This window comes from Tiliqua scincoides, chromosome 1 (genome assembly GCF_035046505.1).
Source record: "Tiliqua scincoides isolate rTilSci1 chromosome 1, rTilSci1.hap2, whole genome shotgun sequence".
Taxonomy (NCBI): domain Eukaryota; kingdom Metazoa; phylum Chordata; class Lepidosauria; order Squamata; family Scincidae; genus Tiliqua; species Tiliqua scincoides.
The window spans coordinates 157,750,889-157,777,164 of record NC_089821.1 but is presented as its reverse complement, the minus strand read 5'-3'; the positions used below and the strand labels follow the sequence as shown (position 1 = coordinate 157,777,164).

Sequence of the window (26,276 nt, the reverse complement as noted above, 5' to 3'; positions counted from 1 at the left end):
TTTGAACAAGTTTAGCACATCAGGCAACATAGCAAATAGCTGCTTTCCCCATTGCCACTTCTATAATATGTATGCACAAGCTACATTTAGTAGAGTCTCTCATGTTTCCTTCTATTTTCTCAGGCACATAAACACAGGAAGAGGAAGATCAAGAGCACCTCTAAGCACTTTTCTTACTTACCCTTCCCATCCATAAACTGAAGAATTTGAGAGCAAGTGGGACGACACCCACTTTCCTTACCTGCCGGACCTCCTCAAACCTGCTAGCCCACCTCTGACTGCCACATATTCAGCCAAAGCCAATATTGAGCTGGAGACTTGTCTGGGCATGTAATTGGGAAGGTTTGTGATCATAAGTGTGAACTCTATGGCTGCAATCATAATCATACTCTCAGAGTAAGCCCCACTGAACTCGTACTTGGGAGTAGACTTGCATAGGGTTGTGCTGGTTGTGTGTGTGGATTTATAAGGTTCATCTTCAGCCAACCGCACGAAAGTTGGAAGAAATCTGCTCATCCTCCATGCATTCAGCGTACATACATGGAGAAGAAAACAGGCTGCAATGTATTGTGGGGAAACACTCTTTACTAACATGGTGCTTACCTGAAAAACATTATCCATATCTGCAAAATACCGAGTAAATAAATAATAAATTAATAAAATACTAAGTGGCTTTTGTCAATTCAGAGAAGTTTGATTTTTTTCCTTTATGGTTCATAGGAAATTGTCTCCATTGATGAAGCTCTTTATTTAATTGTTTTCTCCTTTAAAATGTCAACTGTCTTACATTCCTAAATCACGTTTAGGTTATTTTAAATATTAATTATAGAGAAGTACAAAGTACCTCTAGAGACCATTAGGGAAGGTTATATATTGCTTGATGACAACACATATATTTTCACCCAAAGCTTCTTGAACTATAAGTAGAACTAAAAAACAATTTATTATAAAAATATTGGCACCTTTGCGGAGTTGCTCTCCTGAAATTTCATGAGAGGACTGAAACACAGTGAAAAAATTCAATGAGAGAATGATATTAAAATATACTTGGCCTGGCACTACAGGTAGCTAATAGTTTGGTATGCTTGTAGAGCAAAATTGAAGCTACTCACCAGACTTTGGGAGCATTTTCTGCAATACTGAAACCCCCCTCCCCTTTTTCCTATTACTGTTAGTTTGTTCCCAGTCTAAGAACATAAGAAGGGCCGTGCTGGATCAGGCCCATCTAGTTCAGCTTCTTGTATCTCACAATGTCCCAACAAATGCCTCACAGCCCAACCCTGAGCTGCCTGGGGCACGCGACTGCAGCAGCGCTGAGAATGGCTGCCGCCGCATTCTGTGTGCCTCAGCTTGTCACGGGCGGTGCCTCAGGAGAAGGGGACATTTGTCCCCTTCCCTTGGGTAAGGGGAGCAGCCCCCACAATGGGGCTACTCACTTTATCACCAACCAAAAGGTTGGCAGTAAAGTAAAGGCGTTCGTTTAGGACACTGAGCCTTGCACGAACAGACAGGATCCAGTAGAGCTGAGCTCCACCGGAACCGCCTCCTGCCTGCCCGCTCCCTCCCCCCAGCCCGCCCTCTCTCCGCCCCCGCCTTCCCGTCATGCCTCCCGCCTGCCCTCTCTCTGCCCTCACCACGCCTCCCTCCTCCCTGGAACACCTCCACCCCGCCCCCCTACCCACCCCCACTAACTGTGCCATGGCACGGTGGTCCATGAGACCGCTGAGTGGTGGAGACTGGGCGCCCGCCCCGCACTAACCCGGCACTAGCCCAGCGCCAGCCAGCGCTGGGCTAGCACGGGCGGTAGCCCAGCAGTAAGTGTTGCAGGCATGCCTTACGGCACGTTTGCAACAGTGCACAATGGCACGAAGTCACTGCGCCAAGATCAGGATTGGGCTCTCAGGGAGCACAAAATACAATAAGATACCTGTACCTTATTACCACTCCCTTGCATCTGACATTCAGAGAAAGGCTACCTCTAAAACCTGGAGGTTGCATAGAGTCATCATGGCTTGTAACCTGTGATGGACTTTCCTTCATTAATCTGTCCAATCTCCTTAAAGACATCTAGGTCAAGTGCCATAACAACATCCTGTGGCAAGGAGCGCCATATATTAATTACTCGCTGGGTGAAGAAATATTTTCTTTTGTCTCTTCTAACTTTCTTTTGTCTCTTCTAACTTTCTCACCAGTCATGGTTGGCAACCTTCAGTCTCGAAAGACTATGGTATAAGCCTACAGCACCCGGTATTCCCAGGCGGTCTTCCATCCAAGTACTAACCAGGCCTGACCCTGCTTAGCTTCTGAGATCAGATGAGATCAGGCATGTGCAGGGTAACAATTTTAGTGGATGTCCCCTGGTTCTGATGTTATGCGGGAGTTAGGGTGTGGATCAGTGTGGGATGAAGTCAAGTCACAATGGCACCAGCATTTGCCATATACCAAATGCTTCTGGAGTTCACTGGTGTGGGGGCAGGGCTTGCTGGCATCCACATTTGTTACATGTGTGGACATAGGTCTGAACAGGGCTTATAACTACCAATTTATCACCGAAGAGGGCAACATTGCAACTTATTTCTCTGTTCTACTAGTTTGAAATATGTTTTCATCTCATGAACATTCAGTTGAGCCCATCACAGAGATCTAATACATTTAAAGGAAAAATCATTTGAACTTTGATAATGTTTTGTGATAGGGATCAATGATCTGAGATAAATTACAACTACCTAGAATTTGTGTATGTGTTCAATGATGTTTCAAGACATTCTTTAAAAAGATAAATGATATGTCTCTCATGGTTAGTTCATGTTACTCTAAGTGCTCTGATGATGTTGGGTCTGTGACCGTAAATAAAGAATGATGATGATGATGACTGCTCTGATGGAAGATGAATGGTCAGAGTAGCACAATCAACAGATTCAAGATATGAACAATGATAAGGAAAGAAATTTAACATCATTTTGATGAGGCCTCTCACAACCCTTGAGCTGGGATGTCAAGAAGACCATACCAAGAGGTGTATGTATTATTCTTGCTCACTGGGCTAGGGGTCACTTTCAAAGTACTATAACACATCTGTTTAGCACCGGAAAAGCAATTCTTCCTATTCACTCTAGTAAAGTGTCTTCACTAGTGGCTGTTTGCTAGTGCCTCTTTTAAGATTATGAGCCTTTTGGGGACAGGGAACCATCTTTTGATTTATTCTATGAAAACTGCTTTGTACACTTTAGTTGAACAGTGGCCTATAAATCATCGCCATCATCATCTGTTTTGTATCACATCACTCATCCCTTCCTAAGATGCTTAAGATGCCAACCTTATCTATTTATCACCGTCTGTGGCAGTGGATCTCATTACCTCATAGATCCCATTGTGGTCTGAAAACCACACCCCCATGGCACATGATGGCGCTACTGGTGGAAAGGGCCAGTGGTGTTGCGTGTGTGCCAGACTCATCCAGTTGCTCCACTAGTTCAGGTAAGGTGGCATCTGGGGTGGACCATCGGTAGGCCTTGGGTGGTTTGGGGGAGCTTTGGGGCAGGACAGGGGAGGTTAGGGTGTGAGGATTATTCTGGACGAGGTGAATCTCAGGGGCAAAAGTACACGCTGGATTCTATTCCCCATTTTCCAACCTACCCTGCTCCTTTCCTCTCCTCAAACTGACACCAGCTACATAGCTGGCAGGAGTCTGAGGGGACCCATAGGCTGCCTCAGAAGGCCTACCAAGGGGTAAGTAAAAAAGTTTTGTATTTATCTCCCAGCCTTCTGGTTGCCTCCCCCACCACAGCATGCAATATATGCTCCATGGGCAGAGCTGCATCATATACCTGGGGAATAGGATTGGGCTGTTAGTTCAAGCTTCTTAGAAAGACATGTTTGGCTAAATATGTTTTATGTGCTCATACTTTAATATTTAATTTGCCCAGTAAACTTCTTCTCCTACCATTTCACTATATATTTTTATCTGAAAACTCAATGTGACACCTTTATTAGTGTCTGTAGATAAGTTGTTTTTACTTTTATTCATTTTACCTTCCTATTTGGTGAAAACATACATAAAGAAAATGGTTATTTTATTGTTGTTGTTGTTGATAAGACTTTCTAAAACATCATACAAGCTAGATCCAATATTGTTCTGAAGTTAATAAGCATAAATTTCAGAAAGTGTATTCCCATTATGTACAGTATTTTCTTTGGGGTGTTCAACATTATATCAAGTTGCTTTTCTGATTAATGATCCAGAGAAAAACTATAATTTGTGTTACTTGGTATATCTTTTGAATTTCTATTGGTAGGAAACATTTATTACCACTACAAGGAGCCGGAAGGTGAAAATCTATTCCAGGAGTGATCCTTGCTGGTAGATTCCAGAATGCCATCTGTTCCCTGTGGGGCACCTTGTCTGCCTTGCCTAACAATTAGAAAGTAGCAGATGAAGGCTTGGGGCATAGGAAAGACACACTGAGGCGCTGAAACCAACAGGAAGAAAGCGAACTGAGAAACAGAACAAAGATTTTCAAAGTTGAGAGACACAACCACGAACAAAAGATCTATGTTTCAAATCACTTCACAGTAACGTACTATTCTGGTCATCAACAGGCACCAATTGACCGAGTCACTCGCAGAGCATATCATTCTGGTGATCCTGAATAAAAAAACGATTGGCACCCCAAGCATAGGTTATGGGAAAAGTTCCCCTTTGAGCTGTCATACAAGTGTTTCTTTATGAACATGTGCAACTTTGATTTATCTCCTGTAGGGTTTCTTTATTCTGGATCATTATTGTTCCTTTTCTAGCCTGTGACCCTTGATAGAGTTATGAGGCCCTTGAAAAGCTGGAGAAGGAATTATATATCATCCCAGCGCAGATAGGATTCTGAGTCATCTTTTTCTGATGACTCTCTTTTGGGTTTTTTTTTTATTCCGCAGATCTTTGCTTCACTTTTTGGGTAAACTCTTTACTGGTGGTTTTGAAGCCGCATGTTGTATTTGTGATGGACAATACCCAACTCTGTTTTTCATGCTTGTATCTCTAAGCTTCTACGTCATCCCTCAAAAGGTCTGCATTTTAACTTTAGCTGTTTAGTAGAGTAGTAAAACAGAAAAGAGTCATGCAGAACAGATTACCAGGAATGAGAGAGAGAGAGAGAGAGAGAGAGAGAGAGAGAGAGGACATGGCTTCAGAACAAAAAGCTATTAAAACTCTTTGTATAAAAGCCTCAGTGTTAAAGTTTGTTCCTTTGTCTTTGTCAATGAGATCTTATTGAGTCATATAGCTGTTACAAGCATCACCACCAACATAGCAGGCTGCTTTGATCAAATAAGTTTATTTCCTCTTTAGAACACTAGAAGATGCAGTCACTTTAAAAGATGGATTTTCTGGCATTTCCGTGCAACTCGAAGCTTAGGGGAGACCTGGGGACTTTAATTGGCTTCATCAACACAGTTGCCATAATTAGTCATAAACATTGCTGTCACCACCATTCAGTCACAAACAATTAGGTTGAAAATAAGCCAGGAAGCCTGTATTCCTCTCCTCAAACATATGGGGTTTCTGATGGTATGCATTTATATCAATAATGACTAAACTCTTTCTGAGTCTCTAATACATCTACATTCATGGCAAATGAATTCATCATGATTACTGTTATGACAATGAATGTTAAGTATGTGTGAGGGTCTCTTGTGTAATATAGAAAAAGCTCATTTTGAATATTCTAGATCATGACTGTAGTTATTTATATCACTAGCATATGTGAATGTCAGAGAGCGAGAGCCCCATAGGTATGATGAACCCACCATCATATACCCACCCTGTACATAATGGGCAGCACAATCCTAACCCAAGCTGGCCCAAGTCCTTTTTGCTGCCTTCCAGGTGACTCCAACATGCTGTAAAGTATGATCACACCACCTCAGGAGTCATGGAGGCCCCACTGGCCCAAGGAGGCCAGATCCAGCCCAGTGAGTTATAGTGAGTTTACAGTGAGTGAGTTACAGTGAATTACAGCCAGATACAGTGAGTTTGTGCCAGCCTGGGAAGGTCAGCGCAGGGGATAAGAGAAGGTGGTGGGAGGGAGGAATGGAGGTGGGGAGTGGGGTTTGGTGGGGGAGGGCAGACCAGGAGGTGGATTGGGCCAGGGAGGGAGGAAGACTGGCTGTGGCAGCACAGGCCAAATCCTAATGACCATCTCTAGCCCAACCAGTGTTACACAGGCTGCTTGGATTTGCACCCGTGAAATCACTGGCACAGATCACAGTAGCCCCATAGGGGTGACTGGGATGCTACATAGGGGAAGGGAGAAAATATCCCCTTGCTCTGAGTAGCGCTTCATCTGGCACCTACTTGGAGCTGGATACAGTGGAGGCAACTCTGCCTGCCTGTTCCAGCACAAGTCAAGACTGTGACCGTAATTTAATTTGCAGGTCAAGAATTTCTCACAAGTTTGATGTAGTCTCCTGAAATCAATAAACAAAACCTTTCCGTTAATATGACAGCCATCCCAACAGTACTGTGAACCCAGACAAACTTAAACTTTCCTTGTACTAGGGATGATGTTAGCATGAGAGGCCTGGTACAGGCAGTGATTTTTCAAAGCACAAGCAACAAACAGATACAGGGGGAAAACAATCGCACGTGGGGACCCAGTGTATCAGCCAATAGCACGCCCATGCAATTTGGTGGCAAAAGGATCATTGAGGCAAGATTTACTGAAAGTGCCCAAGAAGAAAAACAGGGGGCTTGAATTGGGACTCGCTATCCTAACACCGGTAGTGTAGCTATGGGGGGCAGCGCAGTAAGTGAGTGGGAGGGCCCAGTTACATGGTGCATTGCAGCACCTGTAACACTTACCATGCTTCTCCTGTAGCTACGCTATTGCCTAACACACTCACTCTTAAACCATTTCTGCCCAACGTTGCATATACGCAACAGGAACCAAATGCGTACACCAGTGGACCAGGCAGAAATGAGTTAAACTATACAGAAGGAATTCTATATAGCAGGAGGTTATTATATGGTTCAAATACAAGATCAGGAACATGGCTTTCCTGGCCTGTGGATCTGTGGCCTCCTGCCAGCAGTCCTTCTAATAGCTATGCTACTGTCTACCTTTTTCTCCAGGCAGTGTCTAGCACTAAGTGTTAAATGCACATCTCCTGCACATCTTGAATTAAGCAGAAATACGCAGAAATAAAATATTGACCATGGGATGGGTCACAATCCTAAAGACACTTTTTTTCTTCACAGTAAGGGAGGCTCAGAACCTCATAAAGTAGGATGCCTCAAACGGTTAACAGAAAATAAATACAATTGCCCCTCATCTTAGACACAGGTGCCACAGTTGGCAAGGCTGACTTGCGTGAATTCAACGGCACGTGTTCAGCAAACAGAAAAGAGGAAAAACAACAATTCAAATCGCGCAGACCAGTCCGCAAGCCATTCCATGTACATACCTGAGCAGGAGCATGAGATTGAAGAATGAAGCTGTTGTTCTCTCCGTTGGTTTCAGTTCTTGCCTGTACTGTAGTTTCCAGATGTATTTTCCAGAAAGTAGGTCTTTTCTGGATTTTCAAGGCAAAACATGATTTTAGCTTTACATGCTGACTCTGGAACAAAATGCTCATATAAGGTAAGGGGAGACTGTATACCAGGGATCCACAAACCCCAGCATGGCGGTCAGATGCGGCTCATAGCAAGCCTCTATCCAACCTGTGACAGGCCTCTGGTCCCCTGCAAACCGCTGGCTTACTTGACTGAATGTGACTGGAGCTGTGCTGTGGTTGCATCTGGAGGGTGTTTTGAGGTCCAGGGAGGCTATGCCTCAGAACGCCTTTTAAAAGCCTAAAAACATCTATTCCTGGTTTTCTCGAAAAACCAGAAGTGACTTTTTGGGCCCTCTGAAGGCCTTCGGCTTTCCAAGGGTGCAGGATGCCTCCACGGCCCTCAGAACATGCTGTGATGTGCTGGTTCTGAGAGCTATTGTACATGTAAGTAAGCAACTTGTGAGGTGGGGGGATGGGAGTCCATTTGAGTGTGTGCTTTAATTCTGTGGTGTGTGTTGGTGCTTGGAGAAATCCTGGAACTGAGAGCCAATTCATTCATTTATTCGTTCATCTAAGTTCATCTCTAATGTATTTATTTAAATTTTATATTTAAAATGTTATTAAATAGTGCCAGATATTTGATGCAGCCCTTTAAGATTTTATTTGCTTATTTTATATATTTCTACCCCACCTGTCCTCGATTTATGTAGACACCCAAGGTGGGCAATGATGCATTGGGCACTGCCACTGTATTCAAGGTTTACATGTCAGCCTGCCCAAGTGGGGTCTCCTGATGGGCATGGGACTCTAGCCAGAACCTCACCTGGCCTACTCCTGACATATTCCATGCTCAAACCACTTTGAATCACAAAAGTGATGAAATCTGCTTGCAGGATCTCAGCGGTGTTGTCATTTCCACAAGCAAAACACTTTCAAGGCAGGTTTAATAAAGCAGTTCAGATCACAGCAGGAAAAAATATTGAGGGCATATTAAATCTTAGTAGACTTGGGCCTAATCCTATCCAACTTTCCAGCACTGATGCATATGCTGTATCATGCTACGGGGTGTACGTTGCATCATGTATGGAGCCTTCCTCAAGGTACAGGAATGTTTGTTCCCTTACCTTGGAGCTGCATTGAGGTTGCATCGGTGCTGGAAAGTTGGATAGGACTGGGCCCTTTGACATATAGGCATAATGTGAAACCATGGTTTGTGTCAACTATAGGCTCACAGCTCACTGTTGCCACTTCCCATTGGTTCAGAACTCAGCCTCATGAAATCATAAGTTCCCTCCTGCTTCCATGGTTACCAAACAAACCACAATTTTGAGTCATATCTGAACCCAACCATATCTCGTGTATTTTCCCCTAACCTTTCCTTTACACCAAAGCCCATTTCAAGAAGTTGACATGTTGAGATAAGAACTGTATTCATTTATTTAGAAACTAGATTTTTTACACTGCTATTCAAAGAATGCTGAAGTGGTTAGAATGACTGAAAGGGGTTATAATGCTTCTCCTCTGGTCATGTTCCTACTGCTTTTCCACTTACAGAGAGTAAAATATGACTACCTGAGTCATTTCCCCTGTGGGAAGAAAAACAGCTGTGTGTAGTGAGGTAATTTGGAGGACTGCACAAAAGTGAAGGGCTAAGCAGCCCCTCCATCTTCTGTTTCTCCTCCTAAAAGTCCTTTCTAACACTGCTTTTTTGAGTTGCCGGTTTGCCAAAAATAATCCTATGTCTTCAGTTTATTTTTTCTTTTTCCTTAGGAAGATAGATGGCAGAGGTTCATATCAGGTCGTTTGGGGGTCACTGGTGGGCTCCATTGCTTTAATGCTGGGCTACTACCAGCTTTCTCCCCATTTTTCAAAGCTTAGCAGCCTGGTGAAATTGCTCGGCCAGGTTCCAGAAATCTCAGGTTTGGGGATGCATCTAACTTGGCAACCCTACTATTTTTTTGCTTAAGAACAAGAATCAGGGGAAAGATATATGTTACTGACAGCCCAATCCTATCCTCCTCCCCCACCAACCAATCTAATGTGTGCACAGAACGCTGCATGCATTGATCTTCAGCACATCCATGTAAATGCTCAGTTCTGTGTCATGAAAATTGCCTCTTTGTTATGCTTCTTCTAGCCTGCTTTGTCTCCAACAAAATCAGTACAGTATCCATGGGATTCTCATGCAGACTTCCAAGCACTTCTGAAAAGCATCAGGGTCAATCATATCAGCACCTGGGCAAAAATTACAAGAAAGGGTGCAAGGTGAAACCCAAAACTTTGCAGGGTTCATGCATCACTAATTGGGGCATAAAGTAGTATGCATGTAGCCACCTTCAGCTGTTCCCCTCCACCTTTGAAGTAAACCTTTCATTATATAAAACCAGGAAAGCTGAGTTCACAGCCATAATTTTATGATGAATATATGGAAGGAGTTCACTCCATAATTATCCCTCTGATCTTTCAAATGAGCACAGCACTAGTTGAAAACAGTTCAACTTATGTAGTGCGCCTACATTTCATTTTCTGCTGTACCTGTACAACCCTATCAATTGTCAGGAGTTACACTAATGAGGTGAACACAGTATTTCTCTTTACATTTATCTCCGTATATGGATGAAGGAGGGGGAGACCTCTCCAGGCCTCCAGATCACTGCTTTTATTGGTGTAGCTGCTGCTGTTAGGCCAGGTCAAGTAAGTAAAATGGGAGATGGCCTTGGAGAGGCATTCAGAAACCCTGTTCTCATAACAGTGGAAGTGTACAAGGTTGTCCCTGTTTTCATTTGTGAAATGCTGGGGGATATGTTAGCCCTGGCCTGGGACTGCCAATTTGCCAGGCTGGCTTCCAGGATAGGAAGAAGCATAAAACTGAAGCAAACAAAGATGAAGCTGTTTGCTCCTAGTTCTCTTGTGTTTTGGTGATCACAGAGCATGAATCCACAACATAGCATCACAAAGTTGGAACAGAATTCTATGGGCCTGACTTCTTGTTTTAGAATGTAGAGAAAAGATTCTGTATGTAATGCTATTCACACTTGGAAGCTGCCATGGGCTGGTCCAAGGCCACCTGCTGCCTGAGATACGTCCAATGCTGCCTCGTTGCCTGTAGATTTGCCTGCTCCTCTTCCTCCTCCTCCAGCTTCTTGGATTGGAAAAGGGATGGAGAGGAAGAAGCATGGATGTAGAGCAGGGGTGTCCAAAGTTTTTGGCAGGAGGGCCACATCATCTCTCTGACACCGTGTCAGGGGCCAAATTAATTTACATTTCAAATTTGAATAAATTTACATAAATGAATATATTAAAGATGAACTTATATGAATGAATGAAGGTCTTGCAGTAGTTCAAGGCCTATAAAAGGCCTTGCACAAAGCAAGGCTGGCCTTTCCTTTCCTGCTGCTACTGCATCACAGACGTGAAACAACAAGCAGTGGAGGAAGCCCTCATTCCACAGCTCACTCGAGAGGCCAAAGAGTTGCCCTCACGCTGAGAGCAGTTGCATTGGGCCAGTGTGGGCTCCAACAAATCTCTGGAGGGCCAGAGGCTCATTGGAGGCCAAGGGCTCCCTGAGGGCCACATAGAGAGGCCTTGAGGGCCGCAAGTGGCCCCAGGGCCGGGGTTTGGGCACCCCTGATGTAGAGTATCTGAGGCACTCTCTTCTTCTTTACACTTCCTCTTCCTCTCTCTTCCCTCTTCCCTTTCCAATCCAGGCAGTGATAGGAGGAACAGTGGAGATAAATAGAAGTGGTTACCCCCTGCCAGTCCGCTGCCTGAGATGACTGCCTAAGTCAGCCTCATAGATGGGCCAGCCCTGGAAGCATCAAGCCAGGATGTCTTCCTATTCTGTTCTGCAGATTTCAAGGACTGTATACTGATACTGACACTGATTCTCAGCTTCCTTGTTCCTATCTTAAAGGATCATTCCATAAACTCCCTAGTACTTTACTGGCTTTTACCATTGCTTCTTCACTTCTGATAAGACATCAGTTATTACCGTTCAAACCTGACTTCCTCAATACCTTTTTCTGCCAAATATTTGAATGGGTGGCATGCAGTAGAGCAGGGGTCTCCAAACTTTTTGGCCAGAGGGCCGCATCAAATATCTGGCGTGGTGTTGAGGGCCAGAAAAAGAATTTAAATACAACATTTAAAGTTCCTAAAGATGGAACTTAGGTGAGTGAATAGATGAATGAATGGGCTCATTCATTCAACCTCTCTGGCCCTCAGAACACCCTCCAGACACAACCAGAGCACAGCTCTGGTCATGTTCAGTTGAGTGGGCCAGAGGCTTTCAGGGGACAAGAGGCTGGCCGCGGGCTGGATAGAGGCTTGCCATGGGCTACATCTGGCCCCTGGGCTGGGGTTTGGAGACCCCTGCAGTAGAGTAACAACTAAAATCAGCATGATATTTTCCCTGAACAAAAGAGGGGGAATTGTGACAGAGACCAGCATGATTTTTTTTTTATTACTCTTATGGTGCCACTGATGTCCACGTGTAGAGTAGGAAGGGGTTTCCTGATCAGACTGGCTAGTTACCACTAGGGTAGTTCAAATGGGTACATACAGCTCTTGATTTTGCATGGCTACATTCTTCAGCACTTGATAGCTTGCAGGGAAAAATATGAACTCTCTCCACTGAATTACAGTGTGTTTGATGTCATGTGAGAGGCTATAAATACTTTATCTGTGATCTAAGATGGCTCATCCAGGCACAGAAGTTATAATGTGTAGAGGCTTTGACAAAAAATAAAGTAACTGGATTTTATTTTGTTTTGTTTTCTGTTCACACAGATTGAAGCCTGGTATCTATCCTGCAAGTGCTACGTCCTCAGTCCTAACGTGACTAAACAAATTAATCTTATGTTTTGGCCATTAGGTGGAAATGACATGAAAGTATCTTATAGGAGTCATTGTTTGATTCTGCCTCACCCAACAATGATTAATCATTCGGCAATTGGCAAGCAACTGAGTATGTTAAGTCCTGACAGCTTTGTGCATCCCCTGCTCATGCAGAATACATCGCTATCTGCTGGCCTAAGAAACTGCTATATTTTGCCACAATTATTAATTATTCTTCCAACACATAAAGCCGCTTGGCTGGTTCTTTTCTGTGCTTGACAGAACCTGAATCCAAATGGGCTGGTCTGTGATGCATATTAGGATTGAGAGATTCCTAGAAGCCCCATCTTTTAGAACAACCATTTTCAACCACTGTGCCATGGCACACTGGTGTGCCATGAATGGTCTGCAGGTGTGACGTGGGAGTTTGGGGGAAGGTCATTTATTAGTAAAGCCATGGGGGGTGTGAGCCCCCCACTGACAGCATGGTGTGCCTTGTCAATTGTCAAATAGCTGTTAGTGTGCCTTGACAATTTTAGTACCTAGTCAGTGTGTCATGAGATGAAAAAGGTTGAAAATCACTGTTTTAGAGCACTGGAATGTGTTTTTAAAATGCAATTCTCTTTCCATTGTGCTAGATCCATTTCCATTGTGTTAGATCATGTGTTAGATCACGACAGAAAAGAAGTCCCAGTGGCTGCAACTCAATTCAAAACAACACCATGGTGACCCTAAGGGTGTCTCTAGTCTGGCCTTAAGCATGCATTATGTTCCTGGTGACCAAGTTTCATCAGTTGACTCCTTCATGCCAAGCAGCTGTTAAAGACACAGGAGCAGGCCAGTTCATTTTTTACAGTCAGTTGGTAACCCTAGCTGTGGCTAAGAATAGACATTTCTGAGTGACTCATGATTGACTTTAAACAGACCGTACAGAGGATGGCATGGAGGTCCAAAATATTGAAAGATGTCATAGAGAAGAGTCAGACAGTGCAGGTAAGTTTGGGATGATTCAGGAGGTGATTCTATGAAGATCTTGAGGAACAATGTAATGAAGGAAACGGAAGAGAGAGGAAAAAAACTTTCCCCCCTGTATTCTCATCTGCTCCTTTTTGTGCAAGAGAAATGCTTTCTATTCATATAGGTGCCATGTTTTATTTAATAGCACAGGGCAATGCCAATGAAATTTCCTCCTGAAAACACACACACACCCCTGGCCAAGTAATCCAGGAAAACAAAAACAAAATGCAAAGTCAGGAAAGAGCTTGGTAACTTGGTTCCCAGCCCTGAGCTGTGGATGGTTAAAAAGTTCACAGCAAAATGTCACCACTCCAGCAGGAGCAGATTTTTGTGGTTTGGCACTTGTTCAGTGGAGTTTACAACATGTCAGACCCCAGAAGGTTGAACTGTGAGAGAAAAGAGCAGCAGTGATTCAATATGATCTTTTGGCATTTTTATCCCGGGGGCTACTCTGCAACGCATGCTTGAGCGCGCAGGCTGGGAAGGCGGAAGGGCTTTGAATGATGTGCGGTCTGTGAGCCATTGTATGGAGAAAAAGGCCCACAGTATTTCTTTCGGTTTCCTGACTTCTCTGTTCCATGAGAGGGAGAGAGACCTAATGAAATTGCCTCTGCCCATTTTGCTAGAGTATAATCAAATAGCCATGCTGCTTTGTTCTTAGGGCAGAGAGACTTTCTCTGCATTTGACCTCCTAGGAGCTAATACAGTGATTTTCTACCTTTTTGTCTCACAGCACACTGAGAGGGCGATAAAATTATCAAGGTACACCATCAGTTTTTTAAATAACTGACAAGGCACAACACACTGCTGGCTGAGGGCTCACATCCCCCAGTGGCCCTGCTAATAAATGACCCTCCCCAAACTTCCTTGGCACACTGGTTGAAAATCGCTGAGTTAATATTTAATCTGCAGCTGATGAAACACAAAGTATTGAAAGAAGATGACTTCCAGGTAGAAAGCTTTCCCTGATATTACCTAATGCATTATGGGAGCTGGTGCTGTGGGAGCTCTCATTAGGTCAGAATGTCCATGTTATATGATTATGGCCGCAATCCTAATCAACTTTCCAGCACTGACATGAGGACAGTGCAATTCCGAGGTAAGGGAACAAACATTCCCTTACTTTGAGGAGGCCTCGGCGACTGCCCCCCAACTGCAGGATCCAGCACATGCTCCACTGGCACAGCTATGCCAGTGCTGAAAAGCTGGTTAGGATTGCGCCCTTAGTCATGTGTTGCTGCTTTATACTGAGTCAGATCCATCCAGCTCAGTTCTACTGACCCTGACTGACAGCAGTTCTTTAGAGGTTCAACCAGAGGTCTTTCTCAGCCCAATCTGGAGATGTTGGGGATTGACTCTAGGACCCTCTGCATACAAAACTTGTGCTCCACCAATGAGCTATATCATTTGATAGTAACCTATAATGCAGTTTCTTTCCACAATGATATTGCCAAATTTTTCACCAAATGTTTGCCAACCACTGCTCTATAACCAATACTATTGTCTAAATGAAATCATGGGCTTTCAAAACAGGGTGACTTTGTCTGCTAGGGTTCCTCAAATATTGACAGGAGGACACTATTAGCCACCTTGAGTGCTCTTTTCTGTAGTGGAAAGGCGGGATATAAATTCTGCAAATAAATAAATAAATAATATCACAATGCTTCCTGTGTAGTGTGCAGATTCAAATTAAAGTACATGGAAGTCTCGGTTTGGTGCATCGATTACTCCTAACCTTAAAATGATACCCTTGTGGCTTGATCCATGTGGCTTGATCCATGTAGCCTTGTGGCTTGATCCGATGGTGCTTATGATCCATGTAGACCAGTGATTCTCACACATTTAGCACCAGGACCCGCTTTTTAGAATGAGAATCTGTCAGGACCCACTGGAAGTGATGTCATAACTGGAAGTGACACCATCAAGCAGGAAAATTTTGACCAATCCTAGGTTGCAATCCTACCCACACTTACCCAGGAGTAAGTCCGATTTACTATCATTGTTAAAAGAATATACATAATAGCTTGTTAAAAGTACAGGTCTGTAACATATCCCCAAAAGCAGTCACATTCCACGGTAGCATCAAGTCTAACATATTAAAAATAAAATATTGAAATGAATGGGGACCCACCTGAAACTGGCTCGTGACCCACCTAGTGGATCCCAACCCACAGTTTGAGAAACACTGATGTAGACAATCTCCTCATACGAAGCCCTCACAATCTGATGGATCTCTATTTTAAAATGGTGTATAACCTCTGTTCTGGAATTTTCAACAGTGACAAAATGTACCTCCCCTTTTAATGAGTTTTTGAAGATTAATTTTTAAACTGCTATCCTTTGCCCTCAGTCTTACCCCTGTAACATCCTAATGCAGTCACATCTGAGAGGCTATGACAAGTACCATAATAGCATCCTGTTTACTAGGTGAACACTGGTTGGGTGAAATCACCCATGTAGTTAATTTTAGAAAGAAGAAACAATTAGGAAAAGAGCGGCACCCAACATAATTTTAAAAGATAAATTTTGAACTATCTACATATTGGGGGGAATCCCCCCTTTTCTTGAAAGAAAAAAAAAGAGAGACTTGAGAGTATTCAATGCAGCCTAATTTGTATCAGTCTCTGGAGCACTTAATTTGAATAAGGCAACAGAACAACACTGGCCTCTTCCTGGCTATGATTCACATAAGCAATGCAGGGAGGAAATGTGGGCTATATCTTTGAAATCCCAGAATCTCAACTCTGAGATAAACCATCTGTTCCCTGTATGACAATCTGGGAGAGATCCCATCACAAGTGCTTAACAGTTGATAAATAATAACAATAACTGCAGAGTTCTAGGGGCTTCTTGCCTGGAGCAGCTGATCATATTCACGTTCTTCAGAAATGAAAAGTCAAGGGGAAAGAAAACGAATCCATCCAGCTGTGGCACATTGGGTTGTTGCCTTTTTAAAACAAATGGCACATTTTGGATTTATTTTATTGCTGTTGTCATAGAAACGTGGTTAAAAATTGAAAGCAATATTCCTTCAAATTTAAACAGAAGCAGAAATGTTCAAAGCATTACATTCCTAGAAACTGTACACATGGCCAGCCTTGAATGAGAGTAACTGGTTTGGGTTGTTGATTTTCAGGGAGGGGGAAGGGGATTTAAAGTTTTCATGCATTTAAAATGAGTTCCAATTTACATATCAAAGGTGATCCCTTCTCTTCCAGGAAAGGTGGCAACCTGAAATGATTGCACTGGACATGATACATGTACTAATTTGAAGTAAGTCTCCCTTCCTGCTCCAATAATGTAGCATAATTTTAGATTCAAGGTTACCTGATGTTTTTGCTTTTTTACTGATGCAATTAGAATACCAAAACTCTGTGGCCCAGTATCATAAATCTAAAGTCTGTCAGTGTTTACCTTGAAACAAAGGCATCATCACAGATCCAAGGTCCTTGTGTGTCTCTTTTGCTGAGGTACAAACTCCAAAAAAGGAGATCTCTTTGTGCATGAGCTGCAGAACTATGGTTTCAAGGCCTTTCCTGTGTACTGAGACACTCTGAAACGGAGAAGGTGCTACAAACCAGAATTTTGGAGACTGAGAGGCGTCATATGCTGTGAACATGTCCCCTTGACATTGAGAATCTCCACTGATTCTGGACAAACAAAAGAAAATATTTGTTAGCATAGCAAATAATTAATTTAGTACTGATGATGATGACCAGAGACTAACAGCCCAATCCTATGCATGTCAACTTAGAATCAAGTCCCACTGAATACAATGGGGCATACTCCCATGAAAGTGTGGATAGGATTGCAGCCTAAGGGCCCAATCCTATCCAACTTTCCAGCAGAGGTGCAGCCACAATGCAGCCCCAAGGTAAGGGAACAGATGGTCCTTTACTTTGAGGAGGCCTCTGTGACAGCCCCTCCACTGAAAGGTGTAGCGCATACCCCATTGGCATGGCTGCATCTGTGCTGGAAAGTTGGATAGGATTGGGTTCTTAGAGCCCAATCCTACTGAGCCACTGTTCCACCAGAATGCGTGTTCCAATGGTGTAATGCGCTTTATGGTGGTCGCAAAATGAGCCCCTCCATTTTGTGCAGCCTGGCTTGAGCATCAGCAGCTTCTGGAGAAGCCCTGGCACCAGTATATGAGAGCAAGGGGTGGGCAGGGGGTGGTGGTGGTGGGAAGAAAAGGGAATGGAGGAGGTGGAACAGGAACAAAACAGAGATCAGGGTGGGGAGAAGTGTGGGTCAAGGCTGGGAAGGGGGCAGTATCAGCAGCAGCTCTGCTGATATCCTATTCGCCCTTCCTAGGCTTAATCCACTTATCTGGGTACATTCAGACTTGCACAGGCAAAATAGCTGGTGCGGGTCTGAGTAGACCTAGCAGACAGTGAATGCTGACACTGGGGCAAGGGTCCCTTGACCCTTACCGTAAGGAGGCCTTCGCAGCTCAAAACTTCTCTGTGGGATGCAGCATGTGTCATGTTTTATCTGTGCTGGGGAGTTGTGCTGGACTGGGACGTTAGTTTTAAATGGAGACCAGACAATTACATAAAGGACAGGTTTATCAATGGCTATTGCACAGAATGGATAATTGGAACTTTCATGTTCCAAGGCAATATACCTCCAAATAGCAGTTTTAGGTGCATCAACAGTTGGGGAGGGTCATCACCTCCACGCTCTGCAGGTGTCCTTGAGGCATCAGGTTGGTCACTGTGCAAAACAGAATGTTGAACTAGACCTGTATTTGATCTGATCTAACAGGGCTCTTCTTTCATTCTCTATTCCACTGTTCAAATTCATCCTTGACCAGATCTTCTTCACCTCCTTCCATCTTTGTACTGAAATATAAGAAGCCTCAAAGACTGTTAATTCATGAACAGGGACACACTGTCTCTAAAAAGGTTGGAGGAAGTTCATATTCAAACTTATATAGGGCATAATTTGAAGAAAGTGAGAATGATGTGTGCTTAAGATCTGCTGGAATTGATGGGATTTAAGGCAATGTTCCCCATACTTCAGGCACACTTTTTTTCTGAATTAAAACGGAAACCAAAAACAATTTTCGGTTAACAAATTATGTGCACTTTTTTTTCTTCTGGAATCCAAACACAGGAAGCTGCCTTTACACCATTGGTCCATCTTGTTCAATGATGTTTTCATCATTTCATCATGGTCTGGTAAGGGCTCACCAGGGCTTCCAGGCAGGGGTCTATCCAGTACTATCTAAAGAGAACAGTCTGGGACCATCTGCTTGCAAAGCATGAACTCTATACCACTGACCTGTGGTCATTTTCCAGAGGTCCAATAACTGCCCGTTACAGAAGACACCACCCCTGAGCTTCTATGTGAATCACTATTTTGGACATGTCTCCTGACTGGAAATGGAAAAGCCCGAAGAAGTAAATCATGCAGTGATGTATTTGTCACCCACCTCTGTTGGTAGGATATTATTGAGACCCTTCTGTACTGCAGCGAGTCATGGACTCTTCGCTCACAACAGGAGAGGAAACTGAACGCTTTCCACATGCGCTGCCTCCGACGCATCTTCGGCATCACCTGGCAGGACAAAGTTCCAAACAACACAGTCCTGGAACGTGCTGGAATCTCTAGCATGTATGCACTGCTGAAACAGAGACGCCTGCGTTGGCTCGGTCATGTCGTGAGAATGGATGACGGCCAGATCCCAAAGGATCTCCTCTATGGAGAACTCGTGCAAGGAAAGCGCCCTACAGGTAGACCACAGCTGCGATACAAGGACATCTGCAAGAGGGAACTGAAGGCCTTAGGAGTGGACCTCAACAAGTTGGAAACCTTGGCCTCTGAGCGGCCCGCTTGGAGGCAGGCTGTGCAGCATAGCCTTTCCCAGTTTGAAGAGACACTTGGCCAACAGTCTGAGGCTAAGAGGCAAAGAAGGAAGGCCCATAGCCAGGGAGACAGACCAGGGTCAGACTGCACTTGCTCCCGTTGTGGAAGGGATTGTCACTCCCGAATTGGCCTTTTCAGCTTCACTAGACGATGTTCCAAAACCACCTTTCAGAGCGCGATACCATAGTCTCTTGAGACTGAAGGTTGCCAACAACGAACCAGGGTCTTGCAGGTGCCAGAAGAGGAAATTATATTTTGTTTCTTGTTACTCAGTAACTATTGTCCCCGGAATGATAGGGGGCGGCTGATGATAAGTGCTTGCCTGTGTGGTCATGGATTCAAATGGTTTAAGAAGCTCATCCCTGGGTTTCACCCATACAGACTGATTCAAGGTCAATGTGGACTTAGAACCGTGGTGTCAATGACAGCATCACCATTCACTTCAGTGTGAGGACTAGGACTGCACAGATAATATAGAAGTGCATGCTGAAGAGGGCCGCAACCCCTGAGATCACATTGGGTACATATTGGAGATTCCATATATAGATTCCATATATACACAAAAAGAGCCACTGAATGTGCCCAACAGTCTTCTGAGTCACTGGGCCATAGTTGTTGCAGTTTGTTCAGGTAAGAGGAATATCCACTTTGAAAGCCATTGAATGCATGAGGTCTGCACACAGTCCAATGCCTGGGGCTCGTTAAGAACATGGCCTTGGTTATTGTCCTGCCGGTTCCTTCTTTATGTCTATCAAAATCAGTTAGAAAGCAACTCTTGAGCCCAGCATAATTCCAAGCCAACTTCCTCTCACCTCTGGAGGGAAAGGTCTGCTGCTGGACAAACTTGATTTCCATGGTTTTTGAAAGGGTCTGTTGTGCTTCTTCTTTTATTTTTTTCTTCTTTTTCTTTTTTGTTTGGAGTAAAGCAATTATCAGTAATTATTGGGAAATGAGCAGGAGTCAGAGGCAATTCCAAAACCACCCCAGAATAAACTGGCCATTGTTGCAGCAGGATTTAGGGAAGCCCCATGGTTTGGAGAATTAGCATTCTGAAATAGTTAGATCTGACAGCTTCCTTCTCAGGAATGAAAATGAGATCAGGTGTTTATGTTGCAGTGTTTAGGTTAAAAAAAAATGCTGCAAAAGCTATACAGAGAATGTTCTCAGAAATGCTAGGGAACTTCTGCTTACTTTGCCTTCTAACACAACTGCATTTTGTTGCATTCACTTCCTGGGGGGAGGAGATATTTCTTCTAATGACTTTCAAAGGAGACATTTCAAAAATTAGTTTACCTGCCTCCACAAATCTTACATTAACTACATCCATAAGAATACGCCACAGAGTGACCCAGATACCCTGATTCCAAGGCATGTGTTGGTGTCTATCTGGAAACGACTGGATTCAGTAGTAGCCATATCAAGGAATTGATACTGCAATGCTCAGTGATTTTGGAATGGAAGGGAATGAATGCTGGAGGTAGTGCAATGTTACACAGTATTTGAATGGCTTTCTGTGAATGGGCAAAGCAGGGCCTTGCAGGTGCCATGAATGTTGGTAGTATTCTAAAAGCTAGACAATTTGGTTTGCAGCAGGGCTTCTGAGAGGAATTTTATCAGGGGATACAAAGTTTCTTTTTGGCCCCCTTCCAAAAGGAAAAGGGGGCTAAACAGTGCAGGGGGAAGAGGGAGATGGGACACATGGGACAGGTTGGGGGGGCATAAAATGGGAAAGAGGCAGGTAGCAGCAACTGGAAAAGTCTCCTGAGCCCAGGTCTACCTGCCCAGTAGACCTGACCTCCCAATCAGCCGGACCGCCATCTTTTGCATTCCACAAGATCCATTCCAGCGGAGCTCTCAGGAAATTTCCAGGTATCAAAACTTACTTCTGCAGCAGCTGTACTCCTGCAGCTGTGTCCCTGAGCTCCTATGCACACCTTCATGGTAAGTGGATCCACAAGCCAAGGAGCTACTGTAGGCAGCCACTTTCTCAATTTGATACTGTATTAAGGAGTGTCATGTATGCATTCCTCAACCCAGTGTATATGGTTTGTGGCTGCAGTCTCTGAGGCCCTCAGTAGCATCCCCAGCAAGACTTGCAGGAAGCTGGGTTGGAGATAGTGCGGCATGAGCAGTGGCTAAGACCAAGCTGTAAGAGCTGCAGGGATCCCACGTAGGCAGCAAGTCTGGGTGAGATAGGAAAACGGATGAGATAGGAAAAAGTCTGGCTGAAACAGGAAAATCCTAGGAAATTTCCAAGGCCCATCCATTGGCTCCTAGGTCCACTTTGATCCTGGGCCTAGGTACAATTTACCCTCTGTTCCTCCCTCCCATGGGCTCTGCCATGCCAGGGCTCCTCACCTAATTGAGCATCTGAACATCCACCACACATGTATGGATTATGCTGGTAATGCATGGATGTCCCAGAATGAGAACTTTCAGTGAAGGGCTGCTTTAGACCCCTGACTTAAATGACATAAGGAGCAGAGTGAGCTGTGGCTGCAGATAATGATGCAGTTTGAGTCCTTCAAAGAGATTGGTCATATGTTTCTCCCTTTGTGCTCTCTCTCTCTCTCTCTCTCTCTCTCTCCATCTTTCCCCCCCTTTTCCTTCTTTTTTTATTGTATATGTTTGAAACCTTGAATTTTATGTTTGAAACATAAAATAAAATAAAGGCTGTTATACCATTTCCTAATAAGGATGGAAAACAAAGTTGATAGTACAGTGAATCCTCAAGTTAATAATAGGAAGGGGTTCCACTAATGCTTCAAGTCCATTAAATTCAAATGCACTAAAGTAAATGCACTGATGTATCTGCAAAATGTATACAACAAAGCCCAGTCCATAGACTCCAGCAAATAATAGCAGGGCAATTCTGACAAATTTTATTTTTTGCAAAACAAGGCAAGATACTTAACTAACATTTCAAAAGAACACTGCAGAAATAGCAGGAATTTTTCAAACATCAGTTATTTGATGCAAACAAGGAACTCAACTTTTCTTGCCTGACTGAGCACAAAACCAATTTTAATACTCCTAAAATGTATAAGGTTTCTCTCCTGAGTGGATTATCTGGTATCTAATAAGATTACCACTCTGACAGAAGGCCTTTCCATATTCCTGGCACTTATAAGGATTCTCACATCTGGGTTCAGTGTCTTGTAAGATTACTATTCTGACTGAAGGTCATTCAACACTCCTGACAACTTATATGTCAGACACTCCTGACACTTATAGTGCTTCTCCCCTGTATGGGTTCTCTGGTGGACCTGAAGTACGCTATTAAGGCTGAAGGTCATTCCACACTCTTAGCACTTACAGGGTTTCTCCCCTGTGTGGGTTCTCTGGTGGCTAATAAGGCTACCACTATGACTGAAGATCTTTCCACACTCCTGACACTTATAGTGCTTGTTCCCTGTATGGGTTCTTTGGTGGACCTTAAGTACACTATTAAAACTGAAGGTCATTCCACACTCTTTGCACTTATAGGGTTTCTCCCCTGTGTGGGTTCTATGATGGGTTATAAGATTACCACTCCAACTGAATGTCATTCCACACTCCTGGAACTTATAGGGTTTTTCTCCTGCGTGGGTTCTCTGGTGGCTAATAAGGCTACTACTATGACTGAAGCCCTTTCCACACTCCTGGCACTTTTAGTGCTTCTCCTGTGTGTGAGTTCTCTGGTGAACCTTAAGTACACTACTAAGACTCCCAAAGTCCTGTGGCACACCTGTGGACCATCCGCCGCACACCAGTGTGCCAAGGCAGAGTGGTTGAAAATCGCTGTGCTAGAGTGCCTTTTTTGTCCTCCTTCTAGCATGCTAGGGTTGCATTCAATTTTCATCCTCTAGGATGCTTGCCAAGCTAGCTGTTTTCTTTCAAGCTTAAGGCTAGAAAACACGGCAGCCTCCATGCTTTCTAATGGTAGAAACATATTGTGGTGAAAAATAGTGACCTTCATGCATTTGAGTTCAGCGACTGGATGCCATATTTGTCGCTTGTAAATTGAATTGCGATGGAAGCATTCTAGCAACTTCACTTCCTGCTATTCGAACAACAAATGCAGCCGTATTCTTGGCTGGGAAGAGGGTTGGGAGAGGAGCTTTGCCTCTGCACTGACATTTGGTGGTTCCAGCAATCACCCTGCTATCTGGCTCATGAGAACAGATGGTTTTGGTCAGGTAAGGCAGGGGGACTGGCAACGATGGGGGGGGATAAGAACCCAAACGGCCCTTAACCAAGTGCCTGTGGCTGCCAGTCCACTTCACAGGAGCAGAAGGAGAATGCAGGAGGCGCTTCTTTTCTGGGCTTCCCTAGTGCAGCCTGTGCAATCACAGGGCCACAGCTCCATTTCTTCCTTCCTGTCCCCTCCATTAAGAACCCTGCTACTTCCAGTCCTTGCTGGGTTTTCACACACCTGCTCCCAGGCCTTCCCTCTCTCCTTGGCTCAGGCCCTCTGATTCCCTCCTTTTCCCAATCCTCTAGCAAGGCGTCTCCCTCTTGTCAGGTCAGAGGCCCAGGTCACAGCAGGGCCTGCTTGGAAATGTAGTTCCTAGGCCCAGCAGACCCACAAACCTCATGAAATTTCTGCCCAACGTTGCATATATGCAACAGGGACTAAATGTGTACACCAGAGATGTGTGGTGCAGGGTGTGGCAGGTGAGGCAGAACCACCCCATCATAGTCCATGGAAAAACACTGCAGCTTCCCTGCCTGCTTACACCTGAGGAGGCTCTCCTTACACTGGTGTAAGGAGAGCCTCTTCCGGTGTAAAGAGAGCCTCCTTGTGTGTAAGCAAGCAGTGCTTCCATGGACCAAGATGGGGTGATTCTGCCTGACTTGCCACACCTGCACCACACATCCCTGGTGTGCACACCTGTTGGCTGGGCAAAAATGGGTTAATAAATCACTTGCTCACTTTCCCTTTTCTCCATCTCTCCTGCACAAATTGTCATTCTTTTTGCTCAGACCATAAATTTGAAAGCACATTTTTTTCCCCTCTGGAAAGAAGATCTCTGAGTTTGCTGCCAGGCACAGGATTCTTTTCTAGTTACGTCTCTATTTACAGTGGATTTCTCATGAGAGGCTGGAGAGTTCCTGTTCAAGAAAGCTATTGGTCAGGCCTGGTCCCATTCAGTCCAGCCTTTCCCTAAGAAATCTTGTTAGAGGTGTCCAGGAGCGGCAAAGGTGGGGGGAACTGGGATCAAATCTCCCCCATCCCATATACTGGCCACCTGAACACCTGAGTAAGAACAGCAGCTATTATTTGTGCATCCGCCCACCCCTCTGGGTGCCTGTCTGGGCTTTCCTCCTAGGAGTGGGTGCCTCAGCACTGCCCCGCTCCATTGGAATCTGCTAGCAACAGTCTTGCAGCTTGCCTGCCTGACTGCCTTCTCTCTGCTGCAGAGCCCAGTAGGCACAGAGAAAAAAGGATGGTATTGGCCTTTATTGCCAGTGACCCCACAGCAGGCTGCTGGCCTCTGGTTTGTCTGCAGATTTCTTTCCCCACAGACCCTGTAAAAAGTTGCCCTGCTTGGGGATGGGAAAGTCAGTGACAGCTCCAACGTGCATGACAAGGGTGCGACATTGACAGTGTTGCTGTGGCACTTAACAGCGGTGGATCACAAGTTCTGCCATTGGAAAAGCTCAATAAGATTGGGCCATAACTTTCAAACAGCCCTGTCTGTCTAATCCAATATTAGCATTAGTATATTGGGAAATCAAATCATCAAGTACAGTAACTCATCGGTGTTGAGCTAGGAGCAGCCCTTTAAAACAGTCACCTTTCTGAAACACTATAAGACGACCTGAATCTCACACTCAGACTAGCCAAGGCCAAAATCCCCCGGAGTACCTATATAAAAGAATAGCAGCTCACCTTAGGAACAACTTTGTACCGAAGACTACAGTGGAAGCTGTTGACTACGGGAGTAAGACACTCCAAGAATGAGAGAGACGCTGCACACCCAACCTCTGACACGCAAACGTACAGGCACAAATCTGGATACAGAGTAAAGGAATCAAATATTGTAGAGATGCAGAAGGATGCCAATGGTGTGGCAAGTCACCCCACCCCAGGGGCAAGATAATTCAGGAAATGTAAAGAAATTGGCACATTAAATTGCGTGTGATTTTCCAAAAACACAGTGGCAACCATCCTCCCACCGGCGGCCACCCCCCAAAAAAAATCCACCCCAGAGTCAAAGTGATAACCTACAGGAACAATTGGTGGAGATGGTTCAAATGAATCACCATGGACCACCATCATGAGCATGGGACATTGCCAAGTTGAATGTAAAGTAGACATCCGGAGATATCACTGATCCCAGCCTCACTGGACATGAATATAAAAGAATATGTCCTTGTAGAGTATCACAATATTACAGCACAATATGGTTGTTTGTTATGCCTATTTAGTTGAGTATTCAGAAAGAGGGGTGTGGTGTTAACCGTATCAGCACTAGGGCCACTAGTTGGCACTATATAAAAGCTCCTGTCACCTCAATATGTTATCCAGACTCTCTGTTAACTCCACATCCACCACCCTTGATCTGATTTTCATAATGAGGAGAAAGGTATTTCAACCGCATCTTTCCTTAACACTAAGACTTCGCAACAACAATAAATATACACTCATTATGAATGGTGAAGTACAACATCAGATGCACTGACATGGTGCATGCGATAGAGGCGTGACGTCAACAGATGATTTACAGACATCTGTCCCATCCCATCCTGCTTGGGGCAAGTTACAGAGGCTTCTCAGAACTGCTGTAAGCACATGTGCAACCTGAATTGGTTCCCTAAGGGTGGCCTTGCCAGTCAACAATCACAAAAGCACTGCATGTTCTAGTCCTGTCCCTGGCATGGCTGTTGCGGCATGGATGCCAGGAGTGGGAGGGGAAAAGCTTTCTAAGTTGGTATTCGTGCCACCCAAAAATTATCTTCCCCTCTGCCTGCTAAGTCCTCTCCCATTTGGCACAGAGGGAATAAACTCATTTATGATATTA

General features: G+C 44.4%; 1 long non-coding RNA gene and 1 pseudogene across 2 annotated transcripts; both read right to left on the bottom strand.

Moving 5' to 3' along the window:
• Positions 1-2,232: 2,232 nt before the first annotated feature.
• Positions 2,233-2,351, bottom strand: LOC136637240 (5S ribosomal RNA; annotated as a pseudogene).
• Positions 2,352-4,105: 1,754 nt separating this feature from the next.
• On the bottom strand, positions 4,106-19,171 carry LOC136663003 (uncharacterized). 2 transcript variants are annotated; one of them, XR_010795000.1, is made up of 4 exons: positions 18,026-19,171; positions 16,813-17,048; positions 7,456-7,563; positions 4,106-4,411 (listed from the first exon to the last, which is right to left on the bottom strand). It is a non-coding gene; the product is annotated as an uncharacterized lncRNA (long non-coding RNA). The 2 variants fall into 2 exon arrangements; XR_010795001.1 differs by having other exon boundaries at positions 4,383-4,469.
• Positions 19,172-26,276: the final 7,105 nt, after the last annotated feature.